Source organism: Papaver somniferum, chromosome 2 (genome assembly GCF_003573695.1).
Source record: "Papaver somniferum cultivar HN1 chromosome 2, ASM357369v1, whole genome shotgun sequence".
NCBI lineage: Eukaryota > Viridiplantae > Streptophyta > Magnoliopsida > Ranunculales > Papaveraceae > Papaver > Papaver somniferum.
Window position 1 is genome coordinate 50,091,720 of NC_039359.1, and position 15,998 is coordinate 50,107,717.

At 34.9% G+C, this 15,998-nt stretch overlaps 1 long non-coding RNA gene across 4 annotated transcripts; it reads left to right on the forward strand.

Moving 5' to 3' along the window:
* The first annotated feature begins 10,586 nt into the window (after positions 1-10,586).
* Positions 10,587-13,122, forward strand: LOC113353228. 4 transcript variants are annotated; one of them, XR_003361163.1, is made up of 9 exons: positions 10,587-10,707; positions 10,787-10,837; positions 11,242-11,374; positions 11,457-11,529; positions 11,619-11,773; positions 12,017-12,145; positions 12,375-12,603; positions 12,718-12,780; positions 12,894-13,122. It is a non-coding gene; the product is annotated as an uncharacterized LOC113353228 (long non-coding RNA). The 4 variants fall into 4 exon arrangements; XR_003361162.1 differs by having other exon boundaries at positions 12,375-12,596; XR_003361165.1 differs by having other exon boundaries at positions 12,021-12,145; positions 12,375-12,596.
* The last annotated feature ends 2,876 nt before the right edge of the window (positions 13,123-15,998 follow it).

Genomic DNA, 15,998 nt, shown 5'->3' on the forward strand with positions numbered 1-15,998 from the left:
TTTTTTCGAGCGTTGTGGTTAATCGGAGCTTCTGGTTGATTTTGGCCCCACCATTTATAATTTTTTAGTAATTTTTTGATATATCCGGTAAAAAAAGCTAAAAAAATATTTTCAAATCAAAGGAAATTTTACAAAATATTACAAATCACCAAAAATGGTCTAAAATATATTTAATCACAATCAAACAATAAAGAATTACATCGAGATCTATATTTTTCATCATGATTTCATCATAAAATTACATTAATAATAAAATTTAAAATTAAAAAGTCCAATGTCCAAATACACTTCTAAAAATCAAATTAGCCCCAATTACAATCCCAATCAACTAATTCAACCTGGATTACAATTTCAATTTCATCAAATTTAGAACAATGTTTAAAATTTGAGAAATACCCGGAGTTATCGATTTTTACACGTTGATTTACTTCTTCCTCCCCGAAAATATTGATCCTTTAACCTGTCAAACAGATGAAATACAAAATCATCAAAAGAACATATTAAACAAATAGAAAACAAAAAGAAAAAAATTGAAAAGAAAAAAGAAAACATTTGTGCGAAAAACAAAACAAAAAATCCCAGGAGTATTTCGTGTGCAATTATTTTAGGAAAATTTCTTGTTTGGTCCTAGGCCCATATAGTTATTTATAGTAGGGTCCAACCGGATTTTTTTTTTATCCGGAGGTCCAAAATTAATTAAAACATGGAAATGTCCATAATGCCCATTACTACCAAACGTGTGTGTCTACACTGCTTACAAATTTGAGTACATATCTGGTACACTGCTTAAAAATTCGAGTATATATTTGTTACACTGCTTACAAATTTGAGTACATATCTGTCGCACTGCTTAGAAATTTGAGTACATATCTGTCGTACTGCTTACAAATCCGATTATATATCTGAATGCTTACAAATTCGAGTACATATTTGCTGCACTGCTTCCAGGTAGAGTACAAATCTGTAAGAATCAATGATAAATAAATTAAAAAACATATTACATCACATACATTGTGATGATTATATTTTTTCTTCGACTGTATTGCCATGATTCTGGGGGCAAAGCAAGGATCTTCTATTATCGTTTTCTTCTTAACTGCATATAGATTGACTCGCTTTACGTACTGCTAGTGTCAATGCCTGCAGACACACAAAAATTAAAACGTTCATCATAGGGGCCATAACTTATGCCCAAACATACAGAGTCTAATTTGAGGAACCATACAAACCAATGCAAATAAAACTCATAATGCACGACAAATGGTCTCCACCAATAAATCCAGAATTTAATGAACCTGAAAAACTGTGGGCTGCACGGTGATATTACAGACTGAGCCATCCTGCTCTATTGCGGTCTCCACCAATAAATCCTGCAGAAATACATCGAAGTCTGGTCAACAAAAGCAGCAATCTCATAGAAATCCAGTCATAATATAACTGAAAAACTATATTACTTCTGCTGAAATAAGTCGTGCAACTATGTTTTTTGTTTTTGCTAGTTTCTTACAGTTAATCGACAACCAAAAAACTAAACTTGAAGCACATAATTGGCATTCTTGATGCCCCTTCCATTAATCCAAAGCATCTAATATACAACAGTTAATACATTAAGAAAAAGAAAAAAAAAAATAGTATCAACAATGAGAAGACATTTACAGCATAAGCTGCGCTTTACCCCGAAGCTAACATTAATAGTTTTCCTCAATCATAGCCATAAAGAATTTAAAAGGGGTGTAATTAAATTCAAATTACCATGGGAGGTTATCAATGATTTTACCTGTCGATTGTTACCATATAATGAGAAATTTTTTATCAGCAGTAGCTTAATCAAATCTAAGAAGAGCCGAACCTGAAACGCATGAGACATTAATTTAACATCTAAAATAAAAATGGTTCTAAACAAGCACATGGATTGCAATTCGGTGGATCAATGAAGGAACCCCAACCTTGAGGGTTACTGAGAAATGTACACATCTATTCCAACAACGAACTTAACTTTTCGGTCCAAACACTGTAGTTTGTATGCTTAGTAATTTGTGCCCATATCCATCATCCATGGATGTAATGTGATGCCAAGCAAGGTAGAAAGATCCTGCTAGCTTTCGTATTAAACATGTATGCACAGGCTTCAACTCCAGAAATGTACCTCTTCGGCTGGCTCTTTGCTGGTAATCCGAATAAACGTGTGGACAAACCATATACAGTATATAGGTATGGTACCAAATAAATATCAAATAGACGTTATTTTATCACTTTCCTGAAGGAAGAAAGACGTCATTTTTATGGAGAAACAAGATCATATATGGATTTTCCTGATGTCCAAGAAACGAAAGTTGCAAGTTAACCAACATGATGATATCTTACAGAGAAGTTAAATAGTATGGGTTAATAATAACGAACTATAAAGGAAGATCTAAATTGCCTAAAAGCACCAAAAGTTGATCACTACATTAGTTTTATCAGATCATTCAGCACTACCAAGAATTTGAATCATTTGATGTCTGAACTATAAAAGCAGTACCAATGGAGTAACGGTGGTTTTGAGTAGCAAAAATAACACAGGGCAAAAGGAAACACCAATGAAAGCCTATTCTACACAGTAATCTACTTTTCATGGATTTCATAGGTACATCAGCGGGAGAAAAAGAAGCAATACCAAAAGGAGAGAAATTAAACCGTGGTTGTACCTGCAAAATGGCGAGTAAAAACCTGTATATGAATACGTACCGCGTAAAACACATCAACAAAACTAGAATCTATTTCAGTATTTCACACACGTACTGAATCAAACACAACAAAAAGCACTTACTATCACTATGTGACATATGTACTAAAGATTCTTGAATTACAAATCAACTGCATGACAAGAATAGGTGACAGATCTATGAAAAATAAGAGAATCGAAAGACATATTACCGTATTTAACATACTTACTGAAGGATAAGACTAAAAAGGTGACAAAACTATGAATCAAACACAACAAAGAGCACTTCATATCAGTATCTGACATATGTACTTGTGGATAATAACATCTGAATCTACAAACAAGCGTGGTTTTGAAGCGAAAAACAAAAAGATAATCAAATTAAGGAAGTTCTTTTCAGTATTCCATATATGTACCTATGATTCATAAGTTAAAATCAACTGCATGTCAAAAAAAATTTATAAATCTACAAATACAACAAAATCAAAACAATTATATCTCAGTATTGCATATATGTACTTCTAGATCAAGCAAAAAAAAAATTAAAAAACTATAAATACAACAAAATTAAAGCAATTTTTATCAGTATTCCATATATGTACTGCTGATTCAAACAATTTGTAACAACAAACAAGCATGATCTGAACTATTTTGATCAAAAACTACCAGTACATCATATATGTATTGATGGTTCATAAAGAAAAGCAAAGTGAAAAAAATCTAAAACTAACAAAAAGAAACTAGTATAGGCAAATCTCATAATGAAATAAACAAAAAATGTGAGGATCCATCTAGATCTGACCTATTTTCATGAAAATAAACTAATAAAGCATGGAGATCGAAAAATCAAACATCAAAAAGGACCATATATGTGTACAGATCGAAAAAATCACCAAACAATTCAAGATCAAGATAATTCAAGTGATTATGTAAAAATTGTACATTCAAGCAAAGATTACTAAACTGAAGTGTTGACTTAGCAAGACAGAGCGATTATTTGGAAGCACTAGGATAAAGAAAAGCAGCAGTGAAGATCGAGAGACTTGTTTAGTATAGAAACAGCTTATATCTGGAATCACAATGTTTAACGGGCCGCCATTAAAGAGAAAATCTGAGAACTGGGAAGGAAAACCCTCGAGAAGGAGAAGGAGATGTTTCTGAAAGAAAAGGTTTAAAGGAAAATGAAAAGAGGGTTTTGATTATTTTAGTGTTTCACATAAATGAATCACATTATTGTGTTTTATATACTCGAGGGTGTTTTGGGAATTATAATAATACGTTTCATGTGTTCCGCACGTGTACAGGACCTAGGCTTAAAAAATTGGGTCCATTTTTTTTTGTTTTAATTATGGACCTCTGGTTACTGGGCTTTAGCGGGTGGACCTGCCACTAACTAAGACTACTATATTAGTACCTATTGGTAATTCCTACATTATTTTATCATTCATTTCATAACGAAACTAAATAAAATAATTTCTATTATTATTAGATATGTAAAAGATATTCAATGTTTTTTGGGAAAAAGAAAATATCCCAACAGTAAATGCAGTATCTTAACATATAGTCGGAAATCTATTATTATGGAAACTATACAAATTTTAAGATATTATTGTTAAAAGAAAAACTATTTTTGTATAGAAGTTATGGGTTCGGCGATTCACTATATAAAGCACTCGAGCAACAACTAAATTTCACTTTTTCCACGTTTTCTTTTTACTTCTAGGGTTTTACTTTTTTCTTTCTTTTGCTCTTGCAGTGCAGGGTTTGTCAGTTTAAAGTCTTATATATTTTTGTGATTTGTTTTGCATGTACCATCAGAAGTGTAATAGCTGTGGCAATGGGAGCTCGTGAATGCTAATATCAGAGGTAATGGAACTAATGATGTTTTTGTTTTCATGTGGGATTTTTTGATTTTAACCCTCCTATTTTACTTTTGTTGTGGATTGGTTTACTATCTACGAAATAAAAAAAAATGTAGCATGACGAATCCAAGGTCGTGATATTTGTTCTCCAAGTCGAATGACCGCTTAGGTAAATATATTTGTTAACCGGAGGTTTTCTTTTTTCAAGTGCCTTTGCATGGTTTTTCGCTTTGTCCTAAGAACACACCCGCGATCTCTTCTCTTTCCTTCAGTTTTCCTTTAACTGTATAGGTCCCATGTTAAGTGTTGTCTTGATTAAGGGTACGCTGAATAATTGGAAGAGGACGTGGGTGAGTTTTCGCTAACGGCTGGAGTCAAGTGGTCCACAGCACAGCCATGGATATGAGTCGTTTCAAACAAAATGAATCCTTCAAATACCGTGAGAGAAGAAGGTAACGGCTATCAACACACTTTTTATTTTCATTACAATTTTTTTTTTTGCTCTGTTTTGTGTTGCAAGATAGTTGGATTGCATGAAACATTCTATATTAGCTTAGTGTGCTAAAAAAATACCAAACTTGGGTCTTGCCGCCAGTACTGAACCTGTTAAGAAGGTAAGAAAAAATATCATGTTTGAGTTGGTATTACTTTTGCAATTTATCTCGTCGGTTTATTTTTGATTGGTTATTTTTTGTTTTTTGTTTTTTTTTGTAGAAAAGTAATGTTTTGTATCATCTGAAAATATAGTAAGTAGTTGTACATGCTCCCAAAACAGTTGTGAAGGCTCCTTGTAACAGCCAAGAAAAATTTAGTAAGTTTCAGCTTTTCAAAAATCAAGATCGAACCAGGCAACCTTCTATTGGCATATGGTCTTCAATACATATGGCAATTTACTCTTTCTGTATGATTAAGTAGTTGACTTGATGCTAATTGATAATAGTACCTTTATGGTAATTGGAGTTGGTGTTCTTAGCTCTTATGGTAATTGGAGACGGTGTTCTTAGCTCTTACTCCAGTAATTTCAATTATTTTTCGTGATCCATGGTATCTTTCCTTCACAGGTGGAAAGAAACCTTAAACTGAATACAGAAACATCATGTTTTTGTAAATTGAAATTATCATTGCTGGTATTTTTGAGTAATCCTGATAATCAATCTTGCCTTTTTGGTTAAAAGTGGAAAAATATTGGGGGTGATTTAATCTCTTTTTATGGCTACATAAATACGCGCGTATTTGATTGATTTTTTGTGTTAGATCGTCTTTCATTTTTCCTTAATTCCTTAATTAATGAGCTATTAAACAAACATTCTGTCAGTTTGTTTCATGTTAGATATGTAGGTCCTTATACTTGATCCACTGATAAGATTATTTGCAAACGAATCCAGATTATTCATGATTTCAAACTTGCGGACTCACGTTAGACCTTCATTTTGGTTTTAATAATCGTACTTCGGTCATATATGTAGTTTCTGTTAATGCTCTAGGTCTTTTTAAGTTTCTCTTTGTACTACAATCTCATAGGGTAGTACTTAAGATCGATTTTGCCTTGGCTTTTTGTTTTTTTTTTTTGTTTTTGTCTGCTGTCAACTACAGAACTTCATTAGTGGTTGTTTTTGCCTTGGATTTTTTTGTTTTTATGTATGGTTTAGTGGTGCAGGTGTATTGATTGTTTTACATCATAATAGTTTGCATTGGTTTGGTTGTTTTTGTGGGATAGCAATGTTGCCGGATAGTCGTTGCCGGATAGTCCAATTTGTTAAACGAACACGAACACCCTTTATATCTAAAAATGTATATTAGTTGGTGATGACGCACATGCTGTGATTGATTAATTAATTTTTTCCATGTTATGATTATCTTATACTGTGTTGTAAACCAAATTGGTGCATTTTTAGGAGTTCTTTTTAAAAGGTACTGTGACGGCGACAAAAATGGATACCAACCTATGGAAATTTATATGGTGATCCCTATCACATCATGATACTGGCGTTCTTCATGGGATAATCGAGAGACCTAGGGCTGCATAGCCGGATAGCTTATTTCCAAGGTTAACTCTACGGCTTGCATGGTTTTCCTTCTCCTAGCGAATTCACATCATGTGTTTAAATTGTGGGTTTCGGCCTTCTGGATCATACCTGCGTGGAGGTTCTCTTCCCTAAGAAGGTTGACAGTGTACGTACGTATACGTAATTAGTTAATTCAGTTTCACGTTTATTTGTCAAGGGTGGCTAAATATGGATGTACAAGGTTTCTTTGTTTTTTTTTTTTTTTTTTTTTTTTTTTTTTTCGAACTAGCTCACTTGATACTTTGTCCGTCATATATATTATCCGCACCCACCCACTCATATCTCACTTGATACTTGATACTTTATCCGCACCCACCCACTCATTACAAGAAAACCTGGCTTAAGCGATCAAAATCCCAGCAAGAGCCCATAATTTTAGTCACTTTAAGGATTTAAGCATCCAAAGTTGCAACTGCCATAAAGTTTGGCGGCTACAAACCTGTGTCATCTAATATCTAGCCACGACCGAATGTGTTTGCTCGCTACATCACTCTTTCAAGTCATCTATAGCAGCTTGAAAAGTGCTCAGGTAGCTATTCACTTTGAAGCACCGACTCCTAGCAACTAAAAAATGAATCGGTTGGTACAACCTCTCTGAGCAACCAAGTTTAAGCGGCCACCACATGTTCAAAAGAGAAGTCAGTTTTGTAAGTAGGCATTTGAAACCGATAATGATCTCATTTTAGTTTCTTATTGGTTAGATTAGTGTCATACGGATCATGGTTGTTATCTTAGTTTACTATTAGGGGTGCACAATGTTGTCGGTCCGGTTTTTAGGCAAAACCATTGACCAAACCGTATACACCTCGGTTTTCGATTTCAAAACTGCCACGGAACTGTTGATGGATCGGTTGCGTTTGAAACCGATCCTAGTCCGCTTGGTCATTTTTCTGGCTACTACTGTTTTAACTGGTTCCAAATGAGAAAAAAAAAACAAACAAAAGAAACCAAAAAACTATGAAATAGATCTCGGAGCTTTACCGAAACCTTGAAAATTTAAAACTATATCGATAATCCCTCCGGTCAAAAAATATGTGGAACTTGGTCAATTATGCCGATTAACGCATCAGTTCTCATCTCGGTGAAAAATAGAAATCAGCTTGGCGAAGGTGAAATTTTTGGTCTCGGATAAATTAAGTGAACTAAATGGATATCTGAGTTGACTTAATAGTCAACCATATAAACGCATGGAATCCAAGAAAAATCGAGTAACTATTGAATAAAATTGATTAATAACGGGTGAAATTCATTTGAAATTAATAGGCAATAATACAATTATACCCATGGAATCCAAGGAAAATCGTGTGGAGCGAGCGATGTTGGATAAGGTTAATATATAACAAGTGAAATTGACTAAAGAGTATGGACATTCAGATAAAATTATCAATAACATGAGAAGCCGATGTAATCCAAGAGAAAATGGGTGAGGTTGACCAACATAAAGTAAAACTGACAGATAAAAAAAGAAATTAAGTGTACTAAATGAAAATTCGATTTGATTTAATAGTTAACTATATAAACCCATTGACTCCAGGAGCAATCGAGTGATGTCGAGTGATATTGAATAAAATTGATTGATAACATGTGAAATTGACTATAGTCAATCGGCGCATACGGTTAAAATGATGAATAATTAGAAGAAAACCGATATATCTGATTGAAAAAGAATGCGTCAACCAAATTTGGTAAGATTGACCGGTAACAAATAAAATTAAATGAAGTGGATGGAAATTTGATTTGAATTAATTGGTAACCTTATAATTAAACCAATGGGAATCTAAGAGAAATTGAGTGAGGCCGAGAGAGATTGGATAACATTAATATATAACGGATGAAACCTTTTTCCGGCGACTTCGAAAAAGAAAGTGGCTCCGAGGTCGAAACATGGCCGGGAGTGGACTACTATAAGTCGGAAACTATGTAAGAACGTACCAATATACAATATGCCAGAACATGATATTACTTCAAGACTTCTTGACGATATGTATACACGGTATGCGTATAATATGCCAGAACATGGTTTGTTTAACGTTTCAGGATATATTTCGAAGGAATCTTATCTATAAATGGATGTATTCATCGTTCGTACGGAGTAGATGCACTTATAGTAGTCCACTCACGGCAAGGTTACGATCTCGGAGCCAAGGTATGCGTACAATATGCCAGAACATGGTTTATTCAACGTTTCAGGGTATATTCCAAAGGAATCTTACATGTAAATGGATGAATTCATCGTTCGTACGAAGTAGATGGACTTATAGTAGTCTACTCATGGCCAAGTTACGATCTTGGAGCCAAGGTATGCGTACAATATGCCAGAACATGGTTTGTTTAACGTTTCAGGGTATATTCCGAAGGAATCTTATCTGTAAATAAATGAATTCATCGTTCGTACGAAGTAGATGCACTTATAGTAGTCCACTCACGGCCAAGTTACGATCTCGGAGCCAAGGTATGCGCACAATATTCCAGAACATGGATTGTTTAACGTTTCAGGTATATTCCGAAGGAATCTTACCTGTAAATGGATGAATTCATCGTTCGTACGAAGTAGATGGACTTATAGTAGTCCACTCACGGCCAGGTTACGATCGTATGCGTACAATATTCCAGAACCTTGCCGAAGCTTCTTGGTTCACAGTTTGTATTCTGTTATACCACATTTGAAGTTCGAATCAACACTGAGCTTCATATTTATCGATTTAGATGATGTATCATGCTAAGTTTGAAGTCAGAACCCTCCCAGAGCTTCTTGACTCATAGTTTGTATGTTGTTATACCACATTTGAAGTTTGAATCAAAACTAAACTTCATATTTATCGATTTCGATGATGTATCATGCTAAGTTTTGAAATCAGAAACCCTCCCGGAGGTTCATGGCTCATAGTTTGTATGTTGTTATACCACATTTGGAGTTCGAATCAACACTAAACTTCATATTTATCGATTTCAATAATGTATCATGCTAAGTTTGAAGTCAGAAACCCTCCCATAGGTTCTTGGATCATAGTTTGTATGTTGTTATACCACATTTGGAGTTCGAATCAACACTGAGCTTCATATTTATCGATTTTGATGATGTATCCAGCTAAGTTTGAAGTCTGAACCATCATGAATTTCGTGGTGCATCTCTAGTAATCTTATAATCTGAGTTTACCAGTGTGAACTAAATCTACTTCATGACCTGTATGACTTGTAAAAATTACTTCATGACTATTCGAAATTCAAACCCGAAACACAAAAACACAAAGAGAAAGCACAAAGAAACACACCAATTATCGAATTCATTTTTCGTTTTCCCGATTCATTCTTATATATTTTTTGGATTTTTTTATATCAGAATGTCGAAAATAATGTTCTAAATTTATTTATATTTTTTTTGGATTTTTTTTCATGTTAAAGGTTGATAATTAAACCGAAAACATGAGTTCGTATTAACACAAAAGAAACACAAATGCGTCTCAATCCGTATGAGCATCACAAATAAAATCTCAACCGTCAGATTCTTTTCTCAATCCGTATGGATAGATCCAACGAACTCCGTCCATCACTTTCATTCACCCACCAAACCCTCCCAACCACTCGAACTCTATCTTTTTTGCTCTATCTTCATCTTCTCTGCTCTTCGTCTCCTCCATAGATCGATGACCGGCGGCATTACTTGAGAAAATCTAATTCACTTAACCCATCTTTTACTCGTCATCGTCGTCTCCTCTCCCCCTCTTCACCTGCTTCTTTGAAACTCATTTTCTCTTCTTATTCTCTCTTCTTATTTCTTCTTTTCGTTCTTCTTTTCTGCTCTTCTTCAGTTGAAAATCGAGAGGTCAAATTGAGTTATGGCTTGAAGAAATTTATATCGTGAGGATGTATAAAAGAAGCAGGAGTTGGTGTTTCTGCTAATTATGAAGAATAGGATTGAGTCCTGTTATGAATCGAGAACTAGGGTTTTCTCAGTGAATCGGTAATTGAGTTAGAAATTGAGAAATTAAAGTGGGTTCGGTGAACACATTATGATGAGGAAGAATTAGTGATTGATGTGTGAGTTTTAATGAAGATTAGAGAAGCTAAGTTTTAGGTGATTATTATTGTTTTGATTGATGCTAATTTTTTGTTTGAATTAGAGTTTGAATGTGTGTTTGGGTTTTTTTGTGCAGATATTGTGGTGGATGATTTTGCGAGTTGCAGGAATCACATTATGGATCTCTGTAAGTGGATCTTTGTGATTATTTTTTGCGGTTTCTTGAAATTGGAACTTTAATTTCCTGTTTTGTGTTTTGGGGCCATATGAAATTGTAATTAGGGTTTTGTTTCTCGTTTAAGTATTAGAATTGCAAGTTATCAAAGTCTTGCAGCTGAATTTCTTGTTGTGTCAGCTAATTTGTTATAGAATTTGTAACCACTTTCTAGGATTAAGTCAGCTAATTTGTTTTATTTTGTTGTATGTAACCTCTTTCTAGGATTAATAATTGAATTTGGAGCTTCATTGGATTGAATTTGATTAAGTTATTGCAATATTTACTTCTAGTTGTATTCACTGGACTTAGGGATTGTATATCATTTCTTAGTTTTGAACTTATGATTGTTTTGGATGTGTATTGGATTGGTGTAGCCGAATTTTGTGGCTGAAGAGGATGTGGAAACAGTTGAAACTGCTGGAACACAAACAGTTGAATTCTGTGTAGACATATTTCTAAAATTCATGAATCCAGGAGGACTTACAAGTTGATTTAGGCATACTTAGGGTATATATCTTGCTTCCTTTTAAATTTTGAGACTACTTTGATATGATACTGACTGATTATCTTGTCTGCATCTCACTTTTAGGATCTTCGATCTAAACTGGAGGAATTCTTCAATGCACAAATGGCTTACTTGTGCGGATAGAATAGAAATCATGGTAACTCAGACTCCAGTCTTCACTTTTATTTTTCTTCTCTCTTTTATGTTGGTTTGCTTACTTTTCTTGAATTGTTGAGCTTACAACAGATGCTCGGTAAGCTTCACAGTTTCTTAAACAAAGAGATTCCAGAAAACATGATTGTGAGGATTTCACATGGCTACATATAGTTCCCAATTCTCAAAGGCTGTGGCTCATGAAAACATGACTGCGAGGCAACGACAATTAAGAAAAAGGAATTTAGGTAACTCACTCTGTCTCTCTCTTTCTCTTAGTTCTTTATTACTAATTTCAACTTGTAGTTGATTCTTCCTGCCAATCTTACATGCTCAAGAGTTACGACAACAATGCCACTCAGTCTTAGTTACATAACCATTTCTAGGACAATGATACTGCCAAGTGAGCTAGTGTTTATTTGTGCAATGATGTTGTGCTTATTTCAGTATGGGTGAAGAATATTTGTTTGACCTTTACTGTTTTGTTGTAGGAAGACTGGTGGAGATGAGGAACGAATGGCAGCCATTGCAGCTTACATGAAGCTTAATTGGCAGGGCCTTCAGAAGAAGGTTGTCTTTGTTACTGTTATTACAGATCTCAACACCTTCCATCGCACATGGTGAGTTCCTTATTCTTATTAGTGTGAATTAGTACATATGTTGCTTTCACGTTATCAGATCAATCATTCAAACTTTCCTTTCAAATGAGTGAATCATTTTATCAGAAGAATATTTTAGACCATGCCTTTGATGTACAAAAATGGAATCAGTTTATTCATAATACGAACGAACCATAGTTTGCTTGAGAATGATCTGTGAGCTTATACAATCATTCTTTTTTTGTTTCAGGTTCAACACTGGTGTCAACCAATGCTACTGCCCTTCGGACGAGGTTTCCAAGAGGGCGTTGGTTGATGGCCTAGAGTCATCCCAGATTCGCGTGTTTGCTTTGCCATCCAGGCCCTCGTTTTTTCGGCTGTAAAGAAAACTGCAAGAGCTCTCGGCGAAGCACTATTCAGTGCAGAACTTGGTAAACCAATTGGACAGATCACCATGGAAAGTCCAGTAAAGGTAATAGGTAATTCACTTGTTCTGTATATCTAACTATGTAGTCAAGTGGGATTTTTTTTTGATAAAATCAATTTTAGATGCTTTTACTGGAGTCAATAACAGTTTTCTTTGTTCACCACAGATCAGATGATTCGAGACCCAAATGGAGAAATGGATGGGTGCTTGTGACTGCATTATAACCAAAGTATGGAGACACATTTCTTCTTATTAGTATTTTCCTGGAAACCCATTGGTCACTTTATCCATCTTTACTTGCATTGTCTTGTTTTTAGTTCTTATGATTATTATTTTTTGTAGGCTGGACTTGGAACAATTGCGGAGGCCTTGATAAGGGGCCTTCCAATCATGAAGCAATGGCTAGGCAGTTGTATTGCAGGCTCTGGTGTTGTGTTGGTGCAGTCGGTGTGTCCAAGGGCTAGAAAGGTTTTACTAAAACAAAAGTGTTGTTAGATTTTTAATTTTTTTTGGTGTTGAAGTTCTGTAAAACTGATCTTATGTAGTAACAAACAACAGATCTTGTCTTTTTTTTAAGAAATGACGTAAATGATCTATGTGATATCATAAAACTTGATTCAGTTTTTAATTTGGTTCATAATTTGTTTTAGTATCAATTTTAATTTTAATTTCAATTTGGGATTATCTAAATCGAAATCGGACAGATACTTCCGGCACCGGCAAAAATTTTGGTAGCTCAAAAATATAAGCAACCAACTTCAGGTATTTCACTTGCTCTATTATTATGGTTGGTCTATCTATGAAGCGATCGGAGTTTCACTTGCTCTATTATGGTTGGTCTATCTATGAAGTGATCAACGTTTTACTTGTTGTATTTTGGTTGGTCTAGCTTTAAAGCGATCACTATTTTGCTTGCTCTAGGGAGGTCGGTTTATCCATGAAGCAATTAAGAAAAAAGACGCTACATGATAGTTGTTTGATTACTAAAGCGATTGCCTAGCTTCTCTAGACTTGTAGAAATCCCACCTTTAGCAACTCGAGAGCGAGAGCCAAATTAAGTCGCTTTAAGGGTTAGAGCGACTCAATATGGGCTTTTCCAACCAAAAATGCCTGGTCGCTTAATCCAACTTTTCTTGTAGTGACTCATAGCTTACCCCTAACAAATATATATATATATATTATCCACCCGTGTCCAATACATTAAAATGACGGATATGGAAATGTAACCGTGTCCAGTCCATTACTTGATGGGTAAAATATACACGAGTGAACGGATGAATGGAGTGGATGCGGGTGGATTGGCGGAATTCAAAACATAATTACAAAATACTAATTTTGTAGTGTGTCCAATAAACACAGACAACAAAAGATTAGTGATCATGCATATTGGGTCCATAGTATCCTTAACTTTGTCTGTCTCTCTCATTCTGATCATGGTTGTTTCTATGGTTTCTAAATGTAAGTACCTTGCTCACGCTCTAATATTTCCCTCCGGATTGGGTGTCCTACGGATGGGTAATGTCTTACCCACGTCCAACCGTTAAAATGACCGGTTTCAAAAATTCACCCGGACCTAATCCACCCGAGAGACGGATTGGGTTTCCACCAGCTAAAATGCGGATTGGTTTCATAAGTGTGGATGTTTTTGGTCACCCCTAATATAGATTGCCCCAACAAGAGGTTGGTTACTTGGGTTATTTCTCAATCGACATCCATTGCCGCAGCGAATTCACATCATGTGTTTGCAGACTTCACTAGGAGTTCTTCGACATCTGAACTTCCAGTCCCCTTCCCTGTTGCAGATTTATGTTTCAACTGATAGTGGGCTTATTCAAACTCAGTACTTCCCACAAATATAATTTGAAACAAAAAAATGGAGACCACCTAATTTATCAGTATAAGATAAATTCTGGTGCATCTCGGCTTGATGAAGTTTCACCTGCACGATATGAATTAATCCTTCATTCTGATTAAGGTACAACTGTCCAAGCTGGATTCGTGACCAACAATTCCTCCAGCCATGAAGAGGCAGAAGACCGACTCTGCTAGAAGCAACACAGTTGGTTGCAAACATGGACACTCAACATTTTTTGATTGAAGGAAATTGCAATGGGATAATAGGCTGGGAGCTGTATGAGCGGTAACGTCCAAGCACGGCTCTGTGAGAAGGGCGGTGGACAGAAATGGCCTTGTTGTACCTCACTCCCGTCTTCAATGGGGTCTGCTTTTCTTTTTTGGGAGAGTATGCCAATATGATCTTAATGAGGTGCGAGGCTTTGCATCTGACATTCGTAGGGCCGGGAGCCTACAATAAATCCCTCCGGCCGGATATGACACTAGTGGTAGGTGGTCCCGCGGAGCTTTCGGAGAAGGGTAGCCTAGTGTTTGTCACAGCGTAAAGTAAACACAATCCAGTGGAGAAACGAGGCCATAATCTCTAAACCAGAAGTTCTCAAGATTTTTCTTTCAACCATAGGAGTAGTAATAAAATGGTAGATACTTTAGCTAAGCAGACAAGGAAACAAGGACATAATACCTCATAAACGACAATGGAGACTAATGCCTAGATTTCTTTTCTATAATTTACATAATGATTTTCGGTATTTAATTTCAAATGTAAATCCATTTCAATCTTATGAGGATAACTTTTTGTTGAAAGATACCCATATTTCAAAATACTCGCTTACCATGCAACAATACTTGAAATTTTTCTAGAGGAACAAATTGGTATTATATATTACATGGATTTCAAAGTGTGTTGTCCCAAAGCAAAGGGTGAAAGTAAAAGTTACTGGTGTATTAGATACAATTCAATCGTACTTCCCAAATCACAGTAATTTAGGAAACACATAATTTTGGATTCTTGAAACAATTATACTTCCCAAATCATAGTAATTAAGGAAACACATAATTTTTGATTCTTAAAACTATTAAGCCGCATATTCTTATAAGTCAGATACATACACTACAAGATAAAAAATAGGAGAAGGAACTGCAACAACAATCGATATAGTAATAGGGAGGTCAGCTAAACAATTGGTGAATTGTAGTATGATTACACATTCAACAACAACGAGACACTTCGATATTTACAAAAATAAAACTTCTTTCTTTGAATTGCTGATCAAACAATACAATCTAGGTATCATTGTTGATCAGACGATGCAATCTAATGAATCGATCCAACAATGAATTCTCAATACTGAAGATTATCAGAATCAGCACACGAATGTGCCATACTTTCCAGATGACTAAGTAGAATTTTTGAAATTTGATCAAAAAATATAAATTAATGCACGACCATAATTTTTTTAATTATAATTTTTTTTTCTATCGGATTACATTTTTATTAATTTTTAAAAATCTGTATAACATTTTAATAATATTTTTTTGGTTTAAATGAAATTATCCAACATCTCATAAAACAAAAATAGACCCGCGCATCGC